At 43.9% G+C, this 5,400-nt stretch overlaps 1 non-coding gene across 1 annotated transcript; it reads left to right on the top strand.

The window, feature by feature from the left end:
* Nucleotides 1–2,086: 2,086 nt before the first annotated feature.
* LOC148165525 (small subunit ribosomal RNA) lies at nucleotides 2,087–4,009 on the top strand. Its single transcript, XR_015771399.1, has one exon. It is a non-coding gene; the product is annotated as a small subunit ribosomal RNA (ribosomal RNA).
* Nucleotides 4,010–5,400: the final 1,391 nt, after the last annotated feature.

The raw sequence follows: 5,400 nt of genomic DNA, 5'->3' as shown, positions 1-5,400 counted from the left end.
CGTTCGAACGAAATTTTTCTAAGTCCGAAGTCGAAACTGTAGCGGTCGACCAAAATTTTTCTAAGTCCGATTCGAAACTGAGGCGTTCGACCGAAATTTTTCTAAGTCCAATTCGAAACTGTGGCGGTCGAGCGAAATTTTTCTAAGTCCGAAGTCGAAACTGTAGCGTTCGGCGCTCATTCGTCTAAGTCCGAAGTCGGAAGTGTAGCGGTTGATAAATTTACATTGACCAAAAGTCCGAGAAAAATCGAAATTAAATGCAAACGAACAAAAGTTACGGTCGAACTAACACCAAACAAGGGTGGCTGTGATAATTTCAAACCCCTAACTAAACGGGATCTAAAACCCTCTGGAAACTGAGGCGTTCGAAATTTTGATGAAAATTATTCTAAGTCCGAAGTCGGAACTGAGGTGTTCGGTCGAAATGCCGTAAAAACGTAAAAAATATTTTTTTCAAAACACCGTTAACGGCATTCGAGTCCTAATGACCCTTGAAATTGATCTGCGAAATCAGAATTTTAAAATTCCGTCTCTAAGTACCCAAACGGACTTTTGCACCGAGCGATCAGACCGATTTACCCGACCCCTCGCCCATAGCGAGCGGCCGGCGCGCTATGGGATTTCGACCGTTTCGCGCATCGAGTGATTCAGAGCTGAACGCTGCCGCGCTGGCATATATAGGGATAGTAGTGGTGGTATGTAGCAGCGGACAAAAGCGTACGATCGAAATGTGATTTTATGTGCGTCCGATTATCTTGTTACCTCTCGTACACCGCGACTTACCCGTAGTTGGGACGATGGCCGGAATGTGTACCCTGTGGACCCACCATCGTTTGAGGGATGACAAATCTTGCCATTGACCATGCACAGCGAGATTGCGGATGCGGCGAGCGTTTCTATGTTAGCGGTCCAAATGCAATCAAAGATTTTATGTGTTCGTGTCAGAACGACCAAAAATTAACAAATGCGTCAACTCACTAAAGTCCGAGCGAGAATTTTGAAATAAATAAAATTTCATAAACTCGTAACGTGTGAATATTTCTAAAGAGAAATCTCACAATAAACCGTCGCTTTCAATCTAGCGAAGAGTATGGAGAATGTTTGAACTTTTGCTTGTCGACGACGATATTTTTTCTTTACGATAAAATTTCAAGTCGATGTGCCCAAAAATCTCTAAATTTTGAACTGGGAAATTATTTCTTCGTCCGATGAATCGCATTGATCTCTGTTTTTGACGAAAAAAAGACGGATAAAATGCAGCATTCAATCAAGGATATAAAATAAAAGAAAAATTTTCCGTAAAAACTATATTACAATGGAGGATTATGTTTCTACTTTTCGTCCGATGAGTCGCAACAAAAATAAGTAATCCATCCGTCGTTGTTCGTTTAGTCGATCTGAATGCACTGTAAAAATTTATTAAAGTAAAATGTTACGTTGCATTTCATGAATTTTGACAAACGTGTACCGAAATGTGTACAAATTATTTATTTCGACGACGACGACAACTTAGAACGGATGAATAAAATTAATTGTTGCAAGATTCAAACAAGGATGAAAAAGTCATAGAAAATTATTCCGTAACCATGATATTGGATTATTTTTTCTTCACTCTCTCCTCCGATGAGTCGCAACAAATAAAAATCCATAAATCAATTCATCCGTCGTTGTTCGTTTAGTCGATCTGAATGCACTGTAAAAATTTATTAAAGTAAAAATGTTACGTTGCATTTCATGAATTTTGACAAACGTGTACCCCGAAGTGTGTACAAATTATTTATTTCGACGACGACGACAACTTAGAACGGATGAATAAGAATAAAATTGTTGCAGGAGATTCAATCAAGGATGATGTGAGAAAAATGTCGAAAAATTTTCCATCCAGAAAGATCGCGTGGCGTTACGTCTCTTCTTACGAGGTTTTCGTTTCGCAGACACGCACACTTTCTTCAAAACAATAATAGGAAAGTGTTCAGTTTTTTATAAGAGCAGCAGGTGTCTTTCCGAAATTCTACGATTATTGTAGCTTATATGACTAGAAGGAAAGAAAGACTAAAACTCTCTTATTTTAAAACAAGAACGCAGTTCCCTGGTTGATCCTGCCAGTAGTCATATGCTTGTCTCAAAGATTAAGCCATGCATGTCTCAGTACAAGCCAAATTAAGGTGAAACCGCGAAAGGCTCATTAAATCAGTTATGGTTCCTTAGATCGTACCCACATTTACTTGGATAACTGTGGTAATTCTAGAGCTAATACATGCAAACAGAGCTCCAACCGGAAACGGAAGGAGCGCTTTTATTAGATCAAAACCAATCGGTGGCGGTCTCCGTCATCGTACAACTTGGTGACTCTGAATAACTTTACGCTGATCGCACGGTCTCGCACCGGCGACGCATCTTTCAAATGTCTGCCTTATCAACTGTCGATGGTAGGTTCTGCGCCTACCATGGTTGTAACGGGTAACGGGGAATCAGGGTTCGATTCCGGAGAGGGAGCCTGAGAAACGGCTACCACATCCAAGGAAGGCAGCAGGCGCGCAAATTACCCACTCCCGGCACGGGGAGGTAGTGACGAAAAATAACGATACGGGACTCATCCGAGGCCCCGTAATCGGAATGAGTACACTCTAAACCCTTTAACGAGGATCAATTGGAGGGCAAGTCTGGTGCCAGCAGCCGCGGTAATTCCAGCTCCAATAGCGTATATTAAAGTTGTTGCGGTTAAAAAGCTCGTAGTCGAATCTGTGTCCCGCGCCGCCGGTTCATCGTTCGCGGTGTCAACTGGCGTGCCGCGGGACGTCCTGCCGGTGGGCTTAGCTCGAGAGGGCGGCCCAACTCAATCCCGCCGCGGTGCTCTTCATTGAGTGTCGAGGTGGGCCGGCACGTTTACTTTGAACAAATTAGAGTGCTTAAAGCAGGCTAAAACTTCGCCTGAATACTGTGTGCATGGAATAATGGAATAGGACCTCGGTTCTATTTTGTTGGTTTTCGGAACCCCGAGGTAATGATTAATAGGAACGGATGGGGGCATTCGTATTGCGACGTTAGAGGTGAAATTCTTGGATCGTCGCAAGACGGACAGAAGCGAAAGCATTTGCCAAAAACGCTTTCATTGATCAAGAACGAAAGTTAGAGGTTCGAAGGCGATCAGATACCGCCCTAGTTCTAACCATAAACGATGCCAGCTAGCGATCCGCCGACGTTCTTCCGATGACTCGGCGGGCAGCTTCCGGGAAACCAAAGCTTTTGGGTTCCGGGGGAAGTATGGTTGCAAAGCTGAAACTTAAAGGAATTGACGGAAGGGCACCACCAGGAGTGGAGCCTGCGGCTTAATTTGACTCAACACGGGAAACCTCACCAGGCCCGGACACCGGAAGGATTGACAGATTGAGAGCTCTTTCTTGATTCGGTGGGTGGTGGTGCATGGCCGTTCTTAGTTGGTGGAGCGATTTGTCTGGTTAATTCCGATAACGAACGAGACTCTAGCCTGCTAAATAGGCGTATTTCGACATCCCAAAGGCCCGTCGATCCTGGGTTCGCCCGGTGGTCGTGCGCGGTTTTTACTGTCGGCGTACAAACAATTCTTCTTAGAGGGACAGGCGGCTTCTAGCCGCACGAGATTGAGCAATAACAGGTCTGTGATGCCCTTAGATGTTCTGGGCCGCACGCGCGCTACACTGAAGGAATCAGCGTGTCCTCCCTGACCGAGCGGTCCGGGTAACCCGCTGAACCTCCTTCGTGCTAGGGATTGGGGCTTGCAATTGTTCCCCATGAACGAGGAATTCCCAGTAAGCGTGAGTCATAAGCTCGCGTTGATTACGTCCCTGCCCTTTGTACACACACCGCCCGTCGCTACTACCGATTGAATGATTTAGTGAGGTCTTCGGACCGGTACGCGATGGCGTTTCGACGTCGTCGATGTCGCTGGGAAGATGACCAAACTTGATCATTTAGAGGAAGTAAAAGTCGTAACAAGGTTTCCGTAGGTGAACCTGCGGAAGGATCATTAACGTGTCCTCGTACACACGAATTTTGACATATGTATAATTTATTATTATGCATTTTCATTTGATCGTGTCGATGTACACTTTATGTTTTTACAACACCGTCGTCGATGACATGGAGTCGACGGCACGATCTTTTGTCGTGCCGTTGCTTGTTTCTTTTTGAAACACCGTGTGTACGACGTTTTGAACTACGAATCGTACATATTCGGAAAAACAATAGCGTTACGCTGGCCCGCAGCGCCGGTCCTTGCGATCGAGTTTTTCACCTTTTTTGAACGAGAAAAACCGAATTCGCTCGGGCATACGGCTGTTTCTTCGGGTACCTAGATTTTTTGATTTTTTTTGTACTATCTCTCGATCTTTTCCAATGATGGAAAGAAGGAGGGACGCTTTCGGTTTTTCGACCGGATCGCGGAAAGTTGTGAACTCCACCGCGAAAGTCGAAAGACGTTAGAAGTCCTCTTTTTTCGGACACACGGAGAGGATGTAGCAGAGTAGTCGAGAAAGAAGAAAATCGCAGGTGTCGAATTAGGTTACGACACCGTGGGTTTTAAATGATTTACGCCCGGCTACGGGACCGGCGAGAAACGCTCCCGATTCTACGATTCGCGTGAATGATGTTCGTCGTTAGACGCTTCAAAGAGTTTTTTGAAAGCGCCGTTAAACGAGCGATCGCACACACATCACACCTTGCTTTTTTAATGTTTTTGGTAGATGTGGTAAAGTGATTTCGTTAGAAACGGTAAAATTCTCTTTACGGAGCGTACGACTGCACCATTTCAAAATTATATACACCGTCAATCGTCATTAAGTCACGATATAGAACGGTAAACTTGAGGATTTTATGTTAGACGCTCAGTCTGGCACGTCTATAAATTTTTTCGTCAAAATTCACGATCTGTCTTCGGTTTGGCGACGAAAAAATATAGAAAGAAAATTGAAACACGAACACAAAGACCGCCCGCGAAAATCTCTTTTCGCTTACGGCGGATACTAATTCGCTTTTTCATAACGAGTACGATGATGTAATGATGTGTTCATTCCGATCGATCAAAAACCGTCTCTTCGTCACACTTTTTAAAGTGCTTGACACACACACACGCACACTAAATGAAAGACACAATAAAGGAAAACTACCGAAAATGTAGTTTATGAGAGAAAGCAGCATTATTTATTAAAATTATTGCTGAGAAAAAGGAAATTGGCAAATTCCTAATTAAAATCGTATCGAACATGTCCCATCTTCACACATACATGCTCGTACTTTGCGTGTAAAAGCGGAGACCGCGTGAAAAAGAAAAGTGCTTCTTTTTCGGTGCGCGGATACAAATTTGTGTTTGGGTTAATATTTTTTTTAATTTTTTCGTACGCGTAAAACTGAGACCGACGATCG

This window comes from Gnatocerus cornutus, unplaced genomic scaffold (assembly GCF_029298725.1).
Source record: "Gnatocerus cornutus isolate USDA-ARS CGAHR unplaced genomic scaffold, icGnaCorn1.1 ctg00000291.1, whole genome shotgun sequence".
Lineage (NCBI taxonomy): Eukaryota > Metazoa > Arthropoda > Insecta > Coleoptera > Tenebrionidae > Gnatocerus > Gnatocerus cornutus.
Note: the sequence above shows the minus strand (reverse complement) of the source record. Positions and strands in the feature narration are given on the sequence as shown.